Raw genomic sequence first — 20,351 nt, 5'->3', positions numbered from 1 at the left:
CATTTTACAATATTCTGAGTAGATAGCCCGGCCATCACGGCTAGCTAATTTGACACCCACCAAATTTGGCCCTCACCAAACTCAGATTTATTATAAGAAAAATTGGATTACCTTTGCTGTTCTTCGTCAGAATGCACTCTCAGGACATCTACTTCAACAACCAATGTTGTTTTGGTTCCAAATAATCCATAGTTATATCCAAATAGCTCCGTTTTATTTGTGCGTTCAAGTCACTATCCGAAGGGTGACGCACCGGCTCGTTTCGTGACAAAAAAATTCAAAATATTCCATTACTGTACTTCGAAGCATGTCAAACGCAATTTTTATGCGATTTTTCTCGTAAAATAGCGATAATATTCCAACCGGGAGACATTGTATCCGTTCAAACACTGAAAGTAAAACATGGAGTCGTCACATGCACGCGCACACCAGTGTCATTGTCCTCAGACGGACCACTCACCAAAACCCCTGCTGTTTTTCGCCCAGAGACTGCAGAGCTATCATTCAACGTTCTGGCACCTTCCTAGAGCCAATGAAAGCCTTAGAAAATAGCGGCGTTTTGTTCTTGCGTTCAAGACACTATCCGAAAGGTGACGCGCCGGCGCGTATCGTGACAAAAAATTTCCAAATATTCCATTACCGTACTTCGAAGCATGTCAAACGCTGTTTAAAATCAATTTTTATGGGATTTTTTTTTCTCGTAAAATAGCGATAATATTCCGACTGGGAGACGTTGTATCCGTTCAAACACTGAAAGAAGAAAATGGTGTCTTCACATGCACACGCGCGCCCGTGTCATTGTTCTCAGGCTGACCACTTTCCAAATCCCCTACTGTTTTTCACCCAGGGACTGCAGAGTCATCATTCCCCGTTCTGGCGCCTTCTGAGAGCCTATGGGTGCCTTAGAAAATGTCACGTTACAGCAGAGATCCTCTATTTTCCATAAAGAGGCTATAGAAGGACAAGAATTGGTCAGAGAGGGCACTTCCTGTATGGAATCTTCTCAGGTTTTGGCCTGCCATATGAGTTCTGTTTTACTCACAGACACCATTCAAATAGTTTTAGAAACTTTAGGGTGTTTTCTATCCAAATCAAACAATTATATGCATATTCTAGTTTCTGGGCAGGAGTAATAACCAGATTAAATCGGGTACGTTTTTTATCCGGCCATGAAAATACTGCCCCCAATCCTAAACAGGCTAACCTTTAGCTCGGAAAGCTCTCGCCAGCTATTTTCTCTCTATATCCCCGGATTCCTACCGCAAGCTCTGAACCTTTTCACCGGATCATCGCAGCTAGCTAGCTGCTATCCAAGGGACTACTCCTGGCTAACATCTGTCCCGAAACAAGCACCAACTAGCCTGGAGCTAGCCCATGCTAGGCCCATTCTCCCGGCTAGCTGAACAGGCTCATCAGCCACTCCTGGGCTACAATACCTGGACCCCGTCTACTGCCGGTACGAGGCACGGAAACCCACCGATCCTTCACGACTGGACTACCAACGTAACCTGCTCGAGGGGGTACTCAACTGGCCCCTGCGCAGCGATGTCCCCTGAATGCCCATCCGCTAGCCTGCTAGCCGCGGCCCTCTAGCTGTCTAGAGTATATTGGACTGTTAGCTGAATGGCTCCATCGGCCAATTTCTTGGGCCACTATACCTATTTTGCCAATTTGACTTGGACCCCTCTGCTACTAAGAACCCTACTAATCCATCAGGACTGGTCTATCGACGTCACTGCACGTGGAGGCTAAAACAGACTTTCCTCCGTCGCGACGTCCTTCTAAGGCCCTTCTGCTAGCTTGCTAGCCCCGGCCTGCTAGCTGTCTGAATCGTCGTGTCTCCAGCCAGCCCAACAACTCACTGGATCCCTATGATCACTCGGCTACGCATGCCTCTCCCTAATATCAAAATGCCTTGTCCATTATACTGTCATGGTTAGTGATTATTGTCTTATTTCACTGTAGAGCTTCTAGCCCTGCTCAATATGCCATAACCAACCATTTAGTTCCACCTCCCACATATGCGGTGACATCACCTGGTTTAAACATTTCTAGAGACAATATCTCTCTCATCATTACTCAATGCCTATGTTTACCTCCAATGTACTCACATCCTACCATACCATTGTATGTACATTATGCCTTGAATCTATTCTATCGCGCCCAGAAACCTGCTCCTTTTACTCTCTGTCCCGAACGTACAAGACGACCAGTTCTGTTAGCCTTTAGCCGTACCCTTATCCTACTCCTCCCCTGTTCCTCTGGTGATGTAGAGGTTAATCCAGGCCCTGCAGTGCCTAGCTCCACTCCTACTCCCCAGGTGCTCTCATTTGTTGACTTCTGTAACCGGAAAAGCCTTGGTTCCATGCATGTTAAATCCACTTCAATCAGTAGAGATGCTCGGGGGGAGACAGGTTAAAGAAGGGGTTTTAAGCCTTGAGACAATTAATACATGGATTGTGTATGTGTGCCATTCAGAGGGTGAATGAGTAGAATAAAAGGCGCACCGGTTTGAGTGTGTCAAGAACTGCAACGCTGCTGGGTTTTTCCTGCTCAACAGTTTCCTGTGTGTATCAAGAATAGTCCACCACCTAAAGGACATCGTGCCAACTTGACACAACTGTTGGACACATTGGAGTCAATATGGGCCAGCATCCATGTGGAATGCTTTCGAGACCTTGTAGAGTCCATGCCTGATAAAATGAGACTGTTCTGAGGGCAAAACAGGGTGCAACTCAATATTGGGAAGGATGGATTAGGATTTCCATGGGACAATTTCACTGTGACTTACCTCTTCTACATGTGTAGAGTAGACAGGGTAGACAGGGAAGATGTAAGAAGGCAGGGCATGTTAATGGGGGGAACACAGAAGGAGAAGGAAGTGTGCAACATTAAAAAGAGCTCTTACACCACCAAAAGGAATGTACACTAATATCATACATGGGAACTGCTCAGATTTTGTGTAAATATATAACATGAAATACAACACTTGGTACATCAGCAGGCAGAACATTCAGGCACTGAGATAAGTACAATGTCCCACTGTTCAACTCAGCTCTCATGTTTTGATGTTGCTATCATAGGGTGCCTGTTCTCTCTCTCAGGGCTTTATGTTGGTTAATATGACCTCTTACCCTCAACCTAAGAGCTTTGTAATACAGCATGTGGGTACTTATGTTGGTTTCATAGAATAGTTGAATGTCTTTCGCATGACCAGTTTGCTCCTCTATTCATGCTCCTTGGTTGGACAGTGAGATAATGACAGGCAGCATACCTTTTCCGCCACTATTCATCAATCAAACCTGATCTGGCATAGACACACATAGGTGTAGTCAGGTGTTCCCTGATAGGGACCTTTCCCCACAGATTAGACACTTCTACAGGTGTTGACCTGGGAGATGTGAAAGGAATGTGTTTTTGCCTTGTTACACACACAGTGCCAGGAATAATTGTGAAATGGGAATGTCAATGATATAGGTACTGTATGTTAAAGTTTTACGTTACAATATCACAGACACGGTATATAATACTTGATGTACAGTATGTACCGTTCTATTCTATAATCGTTGACTGCATTATAAACATTTAACACATTTTGTTATCATGGTGTTTTTGTGAGACTTTAGTCCTGTTCTAAACCAGTAAAGCTGTCGTCAGAAAACATAGACTTAAACTACACACAATTAAATACTATAGAAGTAATACTATTTATGTACGTTTTTTTATGTCTAATTGATCAGTGAAATATTTGTAATGATTCTTTACTACAATACCATTGCCACAATTAAGCTACATACTGTATCAAAGTGTGAAGGAGGCAGACAGGAGGGATGAAGGGGGATAGGTGACTCAGAGATTACACACATTCTCTGTCACCATTTGTCAATCAGATTCCCCTAATTGGTCATTCACACCATGCCACCAAGGAAAATATTTGTAGAAAACAAAAACGATAAATGTGAGCCCTCTTTTGTAGTTTGACAAGAACGAGTACTATATGATGGACACTGGCATATAAAGATATGATATTAGCTTGTTTCCTGGGATTTTTGTGTAGGGGGCTGGACCCCAAAATACCAATATAAAAGAGTAGGTGCACTCATAGACCACCAAAACACAATGGGGGAGACAAGAGGAAGGGTCCCACATGTTCTCCTACTGGCTTTGATACAAGGTAACATGTCTTATTTTTCAATAATACAAGTAACTCAGAGTTAAGTTTCAGTTTCATTTACTGTGAATTTCAAGTCCAGAAGATGTAGAAATTAAAATGTAAAATAGAGCCGTTTACAGTCAAATGTGAATGTTTTACTTACAGCTTTTACTAAAGTGTATACAGTTTAAGACTAGATAGTTTGTGAAAACTTTTTTTGATTAATACCTTTTTATTTATTTTTGTATTATATCATTACCTAAGAAATTACAAAGTTGTGTTTACCAGGTAGACTCTACCAAATGTCCCCAAAATATTGCATGTTAAAGACTAGTGACCTCAAGTTCATATTTGACCATCATAATATCACTTCAAAAATAACAAAAAATCGGTGAATTCAACTAATGTATGTCTAAATCAGCAACTGATTAGCTGGAAGAAGAACAAAAGTGGGTACACCCTGTTGTGTTCCAGGACCAGGATGGTTGACCACTGGATGCTAAAGACCCATCTTTCCACTCTTTTCCAGGTGTGCTGAGCTCCAGCACTGTGGAGGTGCTTTCCTCTGAGAACCCGGCCCATGCGGGCAACATGGTGACCCTGACGCTGTCTCCGGCCACTCAGCTGCAGAGCGGCAGCTGGGCTGTGGGGGGCGCTCAGATACTGACCTGGTCGGGGGGCCAGCAGGCTGTGTTCCTGAGCCACAATGGCAGTGCCTCGGTGGACGTCAGCATGGGGACTCTGACCCTGACCTCAATCACGGTGGTCGACTCAGGGGTCTATGTGGTCCAGAGCACCAGTCCTCAGCTCACGGCCACCTCCAACTCACTGTGATAGGTGAGTCAGAGACATCAGCCCAGCTCACTATTAGATTAGTTAGATTAGACAAGTAATATCCTGAAGGCCCTGTGGGTCCGTACTGTAACTGCTATTAAGATAACCTAGTGTAATACAATAATTCTGCCAGTCTGCTATGGCGTAGAGATACTGGTTTAGTTTGAGTGTGGACCTGCGTGTTCGGGAAGTATTCAGACCCCTTGACTTTTTCCACATTTTGTTACGTTACAGCCTTATACATAAAATCATCAATACTAATTTCATCAATCTACACACAATACCCCATAATGACAAAGCAAAAACTGGTTTTTAGAAACTTTTGCAAATGTATTAAAAATATCACATTTGCATAAGTATTCAGACCCTTTACTGAGCACTTTGTTGAAGCACCTTTGGAGCGATTACAGCTTTAAGTTTTCTTGGGGATGGCTCTACAATCTTGGCACAGCTGTATTTGGGGAGTTACTGCCATTCTTCTCTGCAGATCCTCTCAAGCTCTGTCAGGTTGGATGGGGAGCAATGCTTGGCATTCATGCCAAAGAGTTCAATCTTGGTTGTCCTTCTGGAAGGTTCTCCCATCTCCACAGAGGAACACTGGAGCTCTGTCAGAGTGACCATTGGGTTCTTGGTCACATCCCTGACCAAGGCACTTTTTTTAAATTTATTTCACCTTTATTTAACCAGGTAGGCAAGTTGAGAACAAGTTCTCATTTACAATTGCGACCTGGCCAAGATAAAGCAAAGCAGTTCGACAACATACAACAACACAGAGTTACACATGGAGTAAAACAAACATACAGTCAATAATACAGTAGAAAAATAAGTCTATATACAATGTGAGCAAATGAGGTGAGATAAGGGAGGTAAAGGCGAAAAAGGCCATGGTGGCAAAGTAAATACAATATAGCAAGTGAAACACTGGAATGGTAGATTTGTAGTAGAAGAAACTGCAAAGTAGAAATAAATAATGGGGTGCAAAGGAGCAAAATAAATAAATACAGTAGGGGACGCGGTAGTTGTTTGGGCTAAATTATAGATGGGCTATGTACAGGTGCAGTGATCTGTGAGCTGCTCTGACAGCTGGTGCTTAAAGCTAGTGAGGGAGATAAGTGTTTCTAGTTTCAGAGATTTTTGTAGTTCGTTCCAGTCATTGGCAGCAGAGAACTGGAATAATTTTGGAAGATAATTTTAGAAAGAAAGGGTCCAGATTGTATAGCCCGGCTGATTTGTAAGGGTCCAGATTTTGCAGCTCTTTCAGAACATCAGCTGAATGGATTTGGGAGAAGGAGAAATGGGGAAGGCTTGGGCGAGTAGCTGTGGGGGGTGCAGTGCTGTTGACTGCAGTAGGGGTAGCCAGGTGGAAAGCATGGCCAACCGTAGAAAAATGCTTATTCAAATTCTCAATTATAGTGGGTTTATCGGTGGTGACAGAGTTCTCCTGTCGGTGGTGGTGGTGGTGACTTCTCCCCCGATTGCTCAGTTTGGCCGGGCGGCCAGCTCTAGGAAGAGTGTTGGTGTTTCCAAACTTCTTCCATTTAAGAATGATGGAGGCCACTGTGTTCTTGGGGATCTTCAATGCTGCAGACATTTTTTGGTACCCTTCCCCCGATCTGTTTCTCAACACAATTCACTCTCTGAGATCTACGGACAATTCCTTCGACCTCATCGCTTGGTTTTTGCTCTGACGTACTTTCAACTGTGCGACCTTACACAGACATATGTGTGCCTTTCCAAATCATGTCCAATCAATTGAATTTTCCACAGGTGGACTCCAATCAAGTTGTAGAAACATCTCAAGGATGAGCAATAGAAACAGGATGCACCTGAGCTCAATTTTGTGTATCACAGCAAAGGGTCTGAATACTTATGTAAATAAGGTATTTCTGTTTTTATTTTTTATAAATTGGAAAAAAAATCTTAAAACCTGTTTTCACTTTGACATTATGGGGTATTGTGTGTAGATTGATGACTAAAAATTGTAATTTAAGCTATTTTAGAACAAGGCTGTAACGTAACAAAATGTGGAAAAAGTCAAGGGGTCTGAATGCTTTCCAACTGCACTGTATGTATGTGTGCATTAGTGGTGCGCGGGTCAGCTGTTGTTCACCCGCATCTGCCCACAATTGCTAACAATTCTTCCGCAACTGCCCGACTAGATGTGATAAAGTGAAAATCTGAGGCCCAACCCTGACCCGCAAATATAGAATTGGACTGTAGGCTACAGTCAAAGACGGAATAATGATTTTTTTGAGAGGGTGCAGGATGTTTTTTTGCCTGATTTGTATACAGTATGTTTCTGCTTATAATTTCTGACATTTTGGTTGGCCATTTGTTAGTCAGTCAACTTGTCTATAATTAGATACATGCAGCTTCTCTTTTGTCATTATATGTTATAAACTCTTGCTCAACAAAATAATATAATAGATCGATAAAATGAATGCTTCAATCTACCCTGAACAAAAATATAAACGCTCCATGCAACAATTTCAACGATTTTACTGAGTCAGTCAGTTGAGGCCCTGATGAATTGTCAGGGGCGCAGCCATGGGTAGGCCTGGGAGGGGCACAGCCTTGTGCCTTGGGGGCCAGGCCTAGCCAGTCAGAATGAGGTTTTCCCCGCAAAAAGGCTTTATTACAGACAGAAATACTCCTCAGTTTCATCAGCTGTCTGGGTGGCTGGTCTCAGACGATACCGCAGTGATGAAGCTGGATGAGGAGGTCCTGGGCTGGCATGCTTACATGTGGTCTGCGGTTGTGAGGCCGGTTGGACGTACTGCCAAATTCTCTAAAACGATGTTGGAGGCAGCTTATGGTAGAGAATTGAACATTAAATTATCTGGCAACAGCTCTGGTGGACATTCCTGCAGTCAGCATGCCAATTGCAAGCTCCCTCACAACTTGAGACATCTGTGGCATTGTGTTGTGTGACAAAACTGCACATTTTAGAGTGGCCTTTTATTGTCCAAAGCACAAGGTGTACCTGATATGACACACCTGTTAGATGGTGGATTATTTTGGCAATGGAGAAATGCTCACTAACAGGGATGTAAAAAAATTGGGCAAAACAATTTGGAGAAATATGTTTTTGTTCGTAATGAAACATTTGTGTGATCTTTAATTTCAGCTCATGAAAACGTGACAAATCCTTTAAATGTAGTTGACATCGGTAAACTTTTCTCTGTCATCTTTTTTTTGCGGAGCAAAGACGTTTAGGATCTGGGGAGTAAATGCAATGACTGTCACGTCCTGACCAGTATAAAGGTTATTTGTTATGGTAGTTGGGTCAGGACGTGGCAGAGGGTATTTGTTTTATGTGGTTCGGGGTGGTGGTTTTGTAGAAGGGTATTTGATTTATGTATTCCGGGGTTTTTGGGCACTGTTCTATGTTAATGTATTTCTATGTTTAGTCTAGTTAGTTGTATTTCTATGTTTAGGTTAATGGGGGTTGGACTCTCAATTGGAGGCAGGTGCTTTCTCGTTGCCTCTGATTGGGACTCCTATATATGGGTAATTGTTTGGTGTAGTGTTTGTGGGAGATTGTTTCTTGTTTTGCGTGTGTGAGCCTGACAAGACTGTTTTGTTGATCGTTCGTTCTTCTTTTGTTATTTTGGTGTTCACTTTAAAATAAATACAAGATGAGCATCCACATTCCTGCTGCGTTTTGGTCCTCCATTCCCGACGACAACCGTGACAATGACGCTAAAAAAACGGGAAGATTTTCTGTGCAAAATGTCCAAATTACATCTGTTTGACCAGGTGAAAGGACATTGAAAGCTGTGAAAACGACCCAATGTGTTTCTGAAAACATTTCAGTTCGGCTTCGATGCATATTTTCTGTGGTTGAAATATTATCAGATTTTATGATGCTAACAGCATCTCAAGATGGAGAAATAAATACATCATATTTCTCCACTTCTGTTCCCAAGTCAAAATTGTGCCTACATTTGGTGTATCATTTACTGCAAGAAATACTTAATTCTGCAGGAGTTAATATTAAGGCTATGTGAGAGGTTATAGACCTACAGTCAGTGTCCAGGTTTCATTTTCCATTGAACCCATCTGAACAGTAGGCTTCAGTTCCCTTGACTTGCATAGGCCTACTTGAAGTCCAGTCTTGTGACTGTGGAATTTGTATAGCGCCTCACAATCATCACACATAACATCACACTGCTATCATCCTCTTTTACCATTTCACCAAATCTTTCCCAAACATTACTTTTCTGGCCCTACCTTCTCTTTATTTTCAATTCTCCTTTCGCAGCTTTTGTCTTATTAAGTTAAACTTCGACTATGTCCCTTCTGCCTCCGTGGATTGATGTTAACTTTTTCTTCCTGTTCCCAAAAGCATTATTTGATGATTGGTGTAGGCTATCTGGCTCATGTACAGTTAAGCCCTGAAGTTTAGGTTTATGCACTAATGCCCGATAGCCTAAAATAACTTAAGAAAAACCTCAATGTAGCCTATAGATAAAAACTGCACAAGAATTAGAGATTTTTTAAGGTATTGTTTTCTCTTTATTCAAATTGCCCGCCACCCACAGTCCCTTCAGCCACACAATACTTAATGACCATAAATCCGTCCACCCCACAGATATAACTGCGGGGACTGCGGGTTTAGAGTGAACCTGCGCATCAATAGTATGCATGGAAATGCTGACTACACTGTTGACAATGTCTGTGTTGGCATTTTCTCCGTTCCAGGTGACTGATGACTTGGCTGTTGGTCTTTGATCAAGCATAACATTGACTTTCTCATACTATTATAAAAAATACAAGGCTCACAAACAACTAGTAACCTTCATAAAATTACCTCAAGCTGTTTTAATTGAACTAAAAGACAATCATACTGAAAGGCAGTGGTGTAAAGTTCTGAAGTAAAGTTACTTAAGTCGTTTTTTGGGGTATCTGTACTTTATATTTGTAACTACTTTTACTTTTACTTCACTACATTCCTTAAAATAATGTACTTTTTAGTCCATATATTTTCCTTGACTCCCAAAAGTACTATTTACATTTTGAATGCTTAGCAGGACAGGACAATCGTCCAATTCACGCACTTATCAACAGAACATCCCTGGTCATCCCCCCCCTGCCTCTGATTTGGTGGACTCATTAAACACACAGGCTTCATTTGTAAATGATGTCTGAATGTTTGAGTGTGCCCCTGGCTATCCGTAAATAAAAAAAAAACAAGAAAATGGTGCCGTCTGGTTTGCTTAATATAAGGGATTTTCAATTATTTATAATTTTACTTTTTATACATAAGTATATTTTTGAAATTACATATACTTTTGATACGGAAGTATATTTAAAACCAAATACTTTTAGACTTTTACTGAAGTAGAATTTTACTGGGTTACTTTTACTTTTACTTGAGTCATTTTCTATGAATGTATATTTAGTTTTACTCAAGTATGAGTTTTTTCACTACTGCTGAAAGGGCCATAACATATTTAGATTTGATTCTGCAAGTCATCATGGCTACAGACAAGTATGGCCTAAAGATGGGCTGACACCAACAAACTCCACTAAAACAATGGGCATAATGGAAACAGGTTGTCTTTGTCCCTTTTCCCGCATGGTGTTCCTACTGGTTTCTGTTATGTGTTTTCCCTCTCTTTCTTTCCCTGTAGCTCTCTCTCTCTCTCCACAGAACCTGTTTCTGCTGTGAGACTGGTGGCCAACAACACAGGCGATTTAATGGAATTCAAAGCTCTGTCAGTCTGTTTTGCTCGTCCTCTGGCTCCTCCCTCTCTTACCTCTTACTGCAACTCTGAAGTCACAGCCAGTAATGGATTTCAGCTTAGTGATGGGAACAGCACTCTCACCATAGTCAATGTGACTCGATTCAATGGTGGGCCGTTTAGCTGTAATACTTTCAATGTGTCAGTAATGGAACCGCTGAGCCTCTACATCTCAATATCAGCTGTGAGTATGAGAGTATGCACACTAACTCTACTTGATGAATTCACATATTTTGGCTGCAGTCCACATGTCAAGCTTTGACTGACACTTTACAGTGATTTGGGAATGACACAATACTGTAACATAGCTACAATCATACGACCAGTGATGTATGATCTATCATGATCAATTGATTTTGTTCTATAACACATCGGCTCCCTGAATATCCCTTCAAGCCACAGGTTCCTCTCTACCACCAGGCCTACTTGGGTATCACGACAGTAATTCATATCTCCCAACACAGACGGTTCAGACAGTGTGTCCTTCACAGTCAACGGGCTGAGCACCACTACCTCTTTCCTGATCGGGTCTACTCTCACCATGTCCTGCTCTGCCCAGTCCAACCCTCAGGCTGAGTTTCAATGGACTTTCAATGGGAAGCATCTGAATTGGACGAGTTCAGATCTGAAGCTATACAGGGCTGTGGAGAGCCAGAGTGGCCTATGCTCCTGCCTGGTCTTCAACAACAGGACAGAGCTACAGCAACATCACTAGACAGATCATCATCAGCAGTGGGTCAGTGTCAGAACAGCTGGGGGTCAGTGTCTGGCTCCTTCTCCTCTCCTCTTCTGAACGCCAACGGGAAAGCAAGTCTCACTGACTGAAAAATAACACACAGACCAAAAAATGCTTTCAGTTAAGTAAACCCATAAAATATATTTATTCAAACATTAATTTCATTTACGTAGTGCCATGGGCCAGGGAAATGTGAATAAATTATGCAATTGACAAAAAAAAATGTTATAACATGGTGAAATAATGTCATAGATATTGCTATAACCAAACATGGTCACTCTTATTGATGCCACTTGTTACAGTACATCCACTTCAATCAGTGTAGATGAAGGGGAGGAGACAAATTAAAGAAGGATTTTTAATCCTTGAGACAATTGAGACATGGATTGTGTATGTGTGCCATTCAGAGGGTGAATGGGTAAGACAAAATATTGAAGTGCCTTTGAATGGGGCATGGTAGTAGGTCCCAGTCCAACAGTTTGAGTGTCAAGAACTGCAATGATTCTGGGTTTTTCACACTCAACAGTTTCCCATGTGAATCAAGAATGGTCCACCACCCAAAGGAATCCAGCTAACTTGACACAACTGTGGGAAGCATTGGAGTCAACATGGGCCAGTATCCCTGCGGAACGCTTTTGACACCTTGTAGTCCATGCCCCAACGAATGAGGCAGTTCTGAGGGCAAAACAGGGTGCAATTCAATATTAGGAAGGTGTTCCTAGTGTTTTGCAAACTCAGTGTATTTAGAAAGAGAAAATACATTGCACCATATTCATATAGTAAAATATCCATCTATTCAAATATTAACAGAGAAAAATAAAAAAGCAGTAGAAATAATAGAACATGCCAAACTTGTCTGGAAATCATGAATGCACTGTGCATCCTTATGGAACATTTTTGATTTATTCAATAACAACCACAAAAATCTGCTTTTATATAGGCAATTAAGACATTTACTGTATGTTCAAGTCATATTAAAACAAGAATGTTTGACATATTTTTGTTATTCCATCAGGTCTTAAGATAATTACAGTACTGAGGTGTGTTGAAATACATATTATATGATTCTTCTCAGTGATACTAATCTGGATAAATAACATTTGAATAAAGAAAAAATACAATAAAAAACTGTTTTCAGATAAATCATTCCTTTGCAATTACAGCAGAAATGTTCCTTCTCAGGATGACAGGTCCAAAAATCTGTGGAAAATACTTGTAAGCGATTGGGAAAGAGTCATGAGTCAGTTTCCCCAAGTTTTACTCCTGTAAATGCCATGGTGATGATGAGTGATGCCGTGTTTGAAATAACATCATAATGGTTAAATATATTTCTGAACAAAAATATAAATGCAACATGCAAGTTTACAGTTCATATAAGGAAATCAGTCAATTGAAATAAATTCATTAGGCTCTAATCTATGTATTTCACATGACTGGGCAGAGGCGCAGCCATGGGTGGGCCTGGGAGGGCATAGGCCCACCCACTTGGGTGCCAGGCCCACTCAATGAGGAGCCAGGCCCAGCCAATTAGAATGAGTTTTCCCCCACAAAGGGGCCTTTTAACAGAAATAAATACTCCTCAGCACCCCAACCCCCCTCCCCTCCCCACACCCTTGATAGTCTACCTGTGCCAAGTGTATTTGAGTGGCATTTTGTATAGAAGCCTTCCTGTTTGTGTCAATCAGGGGATCATTTTACTGAGAGGACGGGAGCAGTGATGGTGTTTAAAAAAAAGTTAATATAAGAAATAGGAATCATTGTGAATGTAGTGCTTTTAGGCATTGGCACCCATCTTCCACCTAGACCTGCACTACTTCTCCCTGGGCACTCCCTCCATGAGTGTTCCAACACATTGTCTGTTTGAGTATGTAAATAAAACATATAAACCTAGTGGTATTTGGTTGTGAGAAATCTGACATTGCTCTGTTGAAGTCTGTCTTGTAGGAAGCTCCTGGATCAGAAGATGTATGGAAATGATTACGTAATATAGAGGTTCTACCTTTCTTGTGACGCTTAAAACGACAATAAATTGTTGCATCCTAATATTGTTGTCTGATTCCCTCCACTCCTTGATGCAAAGAACCTTTAGCTTAGTCCTGAGGACCTCACCTCACGTATAAAAGCTGCGTAGTATGGTTACAGGAATAGGTTACTGTTAAATCCCTATGTTACACGTTTTAACAGAACAATACCAACATTCACTAATGCTCCTTTTTATTTTGTGCTGACTGAAAACATGTCATAAATTATGATTCATTTGAGAGTTGCTGCTAAAAAAGTTCCACTCACCATGCACTTCAAACCCTTGTCCATAGATATTCATGTTAATTTTTTTAAATTTTCATTTGAACCTTTATTTAACCAGGTAGGCTAAATATGTTCTCATTTACATCTGCAACTTGTCCAAGATAAAGCAAAGCAGTGCAACACAAACAACAACACAGAGTTACACATGAAATAAACAAACATACAGTCAATAACACAATAGAAAAAGTCTATATACAGTGTGTGCAAATGAGGTAAGATTAGGGAGGTAAGGTAATAAATAGGCTATAGTGGCAAAATAATTACAATTTAGCAATTAAACACTGGAATGATAGATGCGCAGAAGATGCATATGCAAGTAGAGATACTGGGGTGCAAAGGAGCAAAAAAAAAATACAATTAAAATAACAGTATGGGGATGAGGTAGTTGGATGGGCTATGTGACGGCTGGAATCTGCAGGAATCTGTGAGCTGCTCTGACGGCTGGTGCTTAAAGTTAGTGAGGGAGATATGGGTCTCCAGCTTCAGTGATTTTTGCAATTCGTTCCAGTCATTGGCAGCAGAAAACTGAAAGGAAAGGCGGCCAAAAGGAGGAATTGGCTTTGGGGATGACCAGTGAAATATACCTGCTGGAGAGTGTGCTACGGGTGTGTGCTGCTATGGTGACCAGTGAGCTGAGATAAGGTGAGGCTTTACCTAGCAAAGACTTATATATGACCTGGAGCCAGTGGATATGGCGACGAATATGAAGCGAGGGACAGCCAACGAGAGCATACAGGTCGCAGTGGTTAGTAGCATATGGGGCTTTGGTGACAAAACGGATGGCATTGTGATAGACTGCATCCAATTTGCTGAGTAGAGTGTTGGAGGCTATTTTGTAAATGACATTGCCGAAGTCAAGGATCAGTAGGATAGTCAGTTTTACGAGGGTATGTTTGGCAGCATGAGTGAAGGATGCTTTGTTGCGAAATAGGAAGCCGATTCTAGATTTAATTTTGGATTGGAGATACTTAATGTGAGTCTGGAAGGAGAGTTTACAGTCTAACCAGACACCTAGGTATTTGTAGTTGTCCACATATTCTAAGTCAGAACCGTCCAGAGTAGTGATGCAAGACGGGCGGGCGGGTGCAGGCAGCGATCGGGTTGAATAGCATGCATTTAGTTTTACTTGCATTTAAGAGCAGTTGGAGGCCACATAAAGAGAGTTGTATGGCATTGAAGCTCGTCTGGAGGTTAGTCAACACAGCGTCCAAAGAAGGGCCAGAAGTATACAGAATGGTGTCGTCTCCGTAGCGGTGGATCAGAGAATCACCAGCAGCAAGCGCGACATCATTGATGTATGGAGAGAAAAGAGTCGGCCCGAGAATTGAACCCTGTGGCACCCCCATAGAGACTGCCAGAGCCCCAGACAACAGGCCCTCCGATTTGACACACTGAACTCTGTCTGAGAAGTAGTTGGTGAACCAGGCGAGGCAGTCATTAGAGAAACCAAGGCTGTTGAGTCTGCCGATAAGAATGTGGTGATTGACAGAGTCGAAAAGCCTTGGCCAGGTCAATGAATACAGCTGCACAGTATTGTCTTTTATCGATGGCGGTTATGATATCGTTCAGGACCTTGAGCCTGGCTGAGGTGCACCCATGACCAGCTCGGAAACCAGATTGCATAGCGGAGAAGGTACGGTGGGAATCGAAATGGTCGGTGGTCTGTTTGTTAACTTGGCTTTCGAAGACCTTAGAAAGGCAGGGTAGGATAGATATAGGTCTGTAACAGTTTGGGTCAAGAGTGTCTCCCCCTTTGAAGAGGGGGATGACCGCGGCAGCTTTCCAATCTTTGGGGATCTCATATGATACGAAAGAGAGGTTGAACAGGCTAGTAATAGGGGTTGCAACAATTTCGGCGGATAATTTTAGAAAGAGAGGGTACAGATGTATGTCTTGATCAGCAACTGATTAGCTGGCAGAGGAACAAAAGTGGATACACCCTGTTGTGTTCCTGTGACCACTGGATGCTAAAGACCCATCTTTCCCCTCTTCACCTGGTGTGCTGAGCTCCAGCGCTGTGAAGGTGCTTCCCTCTGAGAACCCAGGCAGTGGGGACAACACATTGACCCTAACCTCCATTAAAGAGGTCAACTTGGGGGTGTATGTGGTTCAGAGCACCAGCCCAAAGCTCACAGCCACTTCCACCTTCACTGTGATAGGTGTCACATCAGCTGACACATCAGACACATCAGCTGATCTTACTATTAGATTAGTTAGATTAGTAATATCCTGCAGGCCCTGTGGGTCTCTATTGTAACTACTGTTAAGATAGCCTGGCTTGTACCATGACTTGCAGTGTAATACAACAATTTTGCCTGTCTGATATGGCGTAGAGATACTGGTTTCATTTGAGTGTGTACCTATGTGTGTCCTTGTCTCTGTTTGTACTTTTGTGTGTGTGTGTGCATAGAAATGCTGACTTAATTGATGACAATGTCTGTGTTGGCATTTTGTCAGGGCCAGGTGAGTGATGACTTGACTGTTGGCCTTAATCGTCTACATCAAGCTGTGTGAATTGAGTATGGTTGTTTGAAGGTCAGCCGTACTCAAATGGCTTGTATTGGTAGAATTCTGCAAGTCACCATTGTTATAGACACATTTTTAATGGAAACTGGTTGTCTTTGTCATTTTCCAGCATGGTGTTCCCTCTGGTTTCTGTTAAGTGTCCCCCCCTCTCTCTCTCTCTTTCCCTCTCTATCTCACCCACATTACCTGTTTCTGCTGTGAGACTGGTGGCCAACAACACAGACGACTTAGTGGAGTTCAATGGAACAACTGACCCTCTACATCTCAATATCAGCAGTGAGTATGTCAAGCTTTGACTGACTCTTTACAGTGATTTGGGAGTGACACAATAACATAGCTACAATCATATGGCCAATGATGTATGATTTATCACGATCAATTGGTTTTGCTCAAAAACACATAGTCTCCCTGAATATCCCTTTAAGCGACTGGTTCCTCTCAACCACCAGGCCTCATTGAGTATCTACTACATTTCCATAGTAGATTCACTGTATATACAAATGTATGTGGACACCCCTTCAAATTAGTGGATTCGGCTATTTCAGCCACACCCATTGCCGACAGGTGTTTAAAATCGAGCACACTGCCATGCAATCTCCATAGACAAACATAGGCAGTATAATGGCCTTACTGAAGAGCTTAGTGACTTTCAACGTGGCACCGTCATAGGATGCCACCATTCCAACAAAGTCAGTTGGTTAAATGTCTGTCCTGCTAGAGCTGCCCTGGTCAACTGTAAGGGCTGTTAATGTGAATTAGAAATGTCTAGGAGCAACAACGGCTCGGTCGTGTAGTGGTAGGATACAAAACCTCACAGAGCGGGACCACCGAGTGCAGAAGCACGTAGCGCGAAAAAATCTTCTCTCCTCTCAAGCATGACAATGGTCCTGTGCACAAAGCGTGGTCCATACAAAAATAGTTTGTTGAGATCGGTGTGGAAGAACTTGACTGGCCTGCACAGAGCCCTGACCTCAACCCCATTGAACACCTTTGGGATGAATTGGAATGCCGACTGCGAGACAGACCTAATCGCCCAGCATCAGTGCCCGACTTCACTAATGCTCTTGTGGCTGAATGGAAGCAAGTCCCCACAGCAATGTTCCAACATCTAGTGGAAAACCTTCCCAGAAGAGGGAGGCTGTTATAGCAGCAAAGGGGGGACCAACTCCATATTAATGCCCATGATTTTGGAATGAGATGATTGACAAGCCGGTATCCACATACTTATGGTCATGTAGTGTACCAACACGATCTGTTGAGTCATGATAGTAATGCATATCTCCATACACAGATGGTCCAGACGGTGTGTCCTTCACGGTCTTCAACAACAAAACCATGAGATACAGCAATGTCACCAGACAGATCACCATCAGCAGTGGGTCAGTGTCAGTACAGTTGGAGATCAATGCCAAGAAATGCATTCAGTTAAGTGATAAGGAATGACTCTTCACAGCAACACTGCGTGTGAGCTGAATCTGCTGGGTGGGACCACTATACCATTATTCAGACGAATGTCATTTACCTGTCAGAAACACGAAGATCGTCACCAAGTTCTGGATGTTTTTAGCTTTACAGACAAACAAAACTCATGACATAGTGTTCTTGGAAGACACTATTAAATACCTTCAAATTACAACTTTAGCTCTAAAGATTATCCACAGAATTACAATAATTCTATGTGGCAGTTATCTTGTTCTTGGCCCTCATGCCCAGTAGTAATACCCAGACACCCGATACTACTACTCCTAAATATAGTCTACGTTTGGTTATATAGTGAGATATACAGTGAGCTCCAAAAGTATTGGGACAACGACACATTTGTTGTTGTTTTGTCTCTGTACTCCAGCACTTTTCCATATAGGGTACATCGTTTAGAAATTACAGCACTTTTTGTAAATAGTCCCCCCCATTTTAGGGGACCAAAAGTATTGGGACAAATTCACTTATGAGTATTAAAGAAGCCAAAAGTTTAGTATTTGGTCCCATATTCCTAGCATGCAATGACTACATCAATCGTGTGACTCTACAAACTTGTTGGATGCATTTACTGTTTGTTTTGGTTGTGTTTTCTATTATTTTGTGCCCAATAGAAATGAATGGTAAATAATGTATTGTGTCATTTTGGAGTCACTTTTATTGTAAATAAGAATAGAGTATGTTTCTAAACATTTCTACATTTAATCATATGCAAAAGGTGCTGTAATTTCTAAATGGTTCACCCGATATACAGTAGATGAAAAGACCCTCAATGTCAAGGAACCCTCCGGTACTGTTGCTCATTCCGTGCACCAGTTTCGGCGGTCTACGTCACCGGCCTCTAGGCACTGAACTGTCTAATTACGCACACCTGGTTCCTATTTCCCACTGATTGTATTGGTATAAATGTGCCCTTTGTTCGCCGTTGGGCTGTCGATTATTGTTCCAATGTCTGTTGGTTGTGTGAGTAGCTGTGCCTTATTGTTTTGGCTTTCGTGCCGCTTGTATTGTGCAGATGATCACGGGTCTCCTTCTGTATTGTGTCATTGTGTGCTTGTGTTTTCGGGTCTCATCCCGTGCACTTATTTTGCTCTTCGTTTGGGTCTCAACCCTGTGTTTTGTATACTTGTTTGTTTGGTCTTCGTCCCCATGCCTTTACATGGCATGCTGTAATTTGGGTAGTAATAACAAAAACTGTTACGCATTCCTGCGCCTGTCTCCCTATGCTTTCTACCAACGTGACACTCAAATTAAAGCTGACAGTCTGCACTTTAACCTCATAGTCATTGTATCATTTAAAATCCAAAGTGCTGTAGTACAGAGCCAAAACAACAAAACATGTGTCACTGTCCCAATACTTTTGGAGCTCACTGTGTCCTGTATAAAGAGCCTGATCAAAATGTACACTGTGAGTCCTTCATTTGCTGTGGTGCAATAGTCAGTGCGTCACAGTTTGTCACACTTTGTGTGTAAAGGTGACCTTGTGTGTGTTTAGGTGTGTTACTCTCTTTCAGGTGGGTTGTGGGTTCTAGTCCCAGATACAATTAATCATATCTATTGTGTCTGACACCTGTGTTGTATTAATGTAGATTTAAATGAAAACCCCAAGCCAGTATGGAAGCCCAGAGATTAGTATTGAAATTACTCTCTATCAAGGGATAGGTGGCATTTTTTGAAAATACATTTTACCATTTGGTAAATTTCCAACTTCCTTGTATCGCAACCCTGTTCATCTCTCCAGACCAGGATGGTTACGGTATTTATGTCTGACCTTAAGAGTTATTTACAGCTGGACCGTGTAGATACAGTAAACAGTGACTAGAGTGATGTGTGTGGAGGCAGAACCTGTGGTTAGTGGTTTGTATAATAAAGGGTAAACAGAGAGACAGACGGATTCATGTCTCTATTAAATCCCAGTCAATATTACTGACTGCGAAGCAGTCCATGAGCAAACATGCAATAATAAAGGCACAGCAAAAGGCTTTGATGTAGATGGCATATTCACTCTTAGACAAAAGGATTCCAAAAGGGTTCCTTGATAAGGGATAGGGTTCTGCCAATAACCATTTTCATCTGAAGAACCCTTTTTGGAAGACGAGGGTTCTTTGTAAGGCAAAGGGTTCTACCTAAAATCTTTTGCATCCTTCTAAGAAAGGTTTCTCCCCTAAAACCTTTTTACATCCTTCTAAAGAAAGGGTTCTACCTAAAACCTTTTTACCATCCTTCTAAGAAAGGGTTCTACCACCTTTTTACCATCCTTCTAAGAAAGGGTTCTATCTAAAACCTTTTTTCTTTGATGATACTTTGGAAGTCAAGAAGGGTTCTAGATGAATAAGCTTTTTATAGTCTTTTTTTCTTTATATTTAATAGTAAAATAAGACTTGAAATGTCTATATTTGTAAAAATTTTATGAGTGCAATATTTAAAGTTAATTTCAAATCATTTTTTGTTGATGTTGTTTTGTGTCTTGTCACTTTTGTTTCTTGTTTATTTAACTTAATTTGGCTGTTTAAACATGTTTCCCATGCCAATAAAGTCCCTTTGAATTGAATTGAATAGTGCCTGAGCATTA

General features: G+C 41.8%; 1 protein-coding gene across 3 annotated transcripts in view; it reads left to right on the top strand.

Moving 5' to 3' along the window:
• LOC106605564 (cell adhesion molecule CEACAM6) overlaps positions 1-20,330 on the top strand; it is a 59,286-nt gene extending 38,956 nt beyond the window's left edge. For 2 of the 3 annotated variants that reach the window (XR_014392392.1, XR_014392391.1), the window contains exons 5-6: positions 4,683-16,579; positions 17,595-20,330. The gene's annotated coding sequence lies outside the window, so the exon portion shown is untranslated. Of the gene's footprint in view, positions 1-4,682; positions 16,580-17,594 lie in introns of those variants that run through there. The other variant, XM_082975496.1, reaches the window with a different exon arrangement.
• Positions 20,331-20,351: the final 21 nt, after the last annotated feature.

Source organism: Salmo salar, chromosome 05, assembly GCF_965601325.2.
Source record: "Salmo salar chromosome 05, fSalSal1, whole genome shotgun sequence".
Taxonomy (NCBI): Eukaryota; Metazoa; Chordata; class Actinopteri; order Salmoniformes; family Salmonidae; genus Salmo; species Salmo salar.
This window is presented reverse-complemented; position numbering and strand designations above follow the sequence as displayed.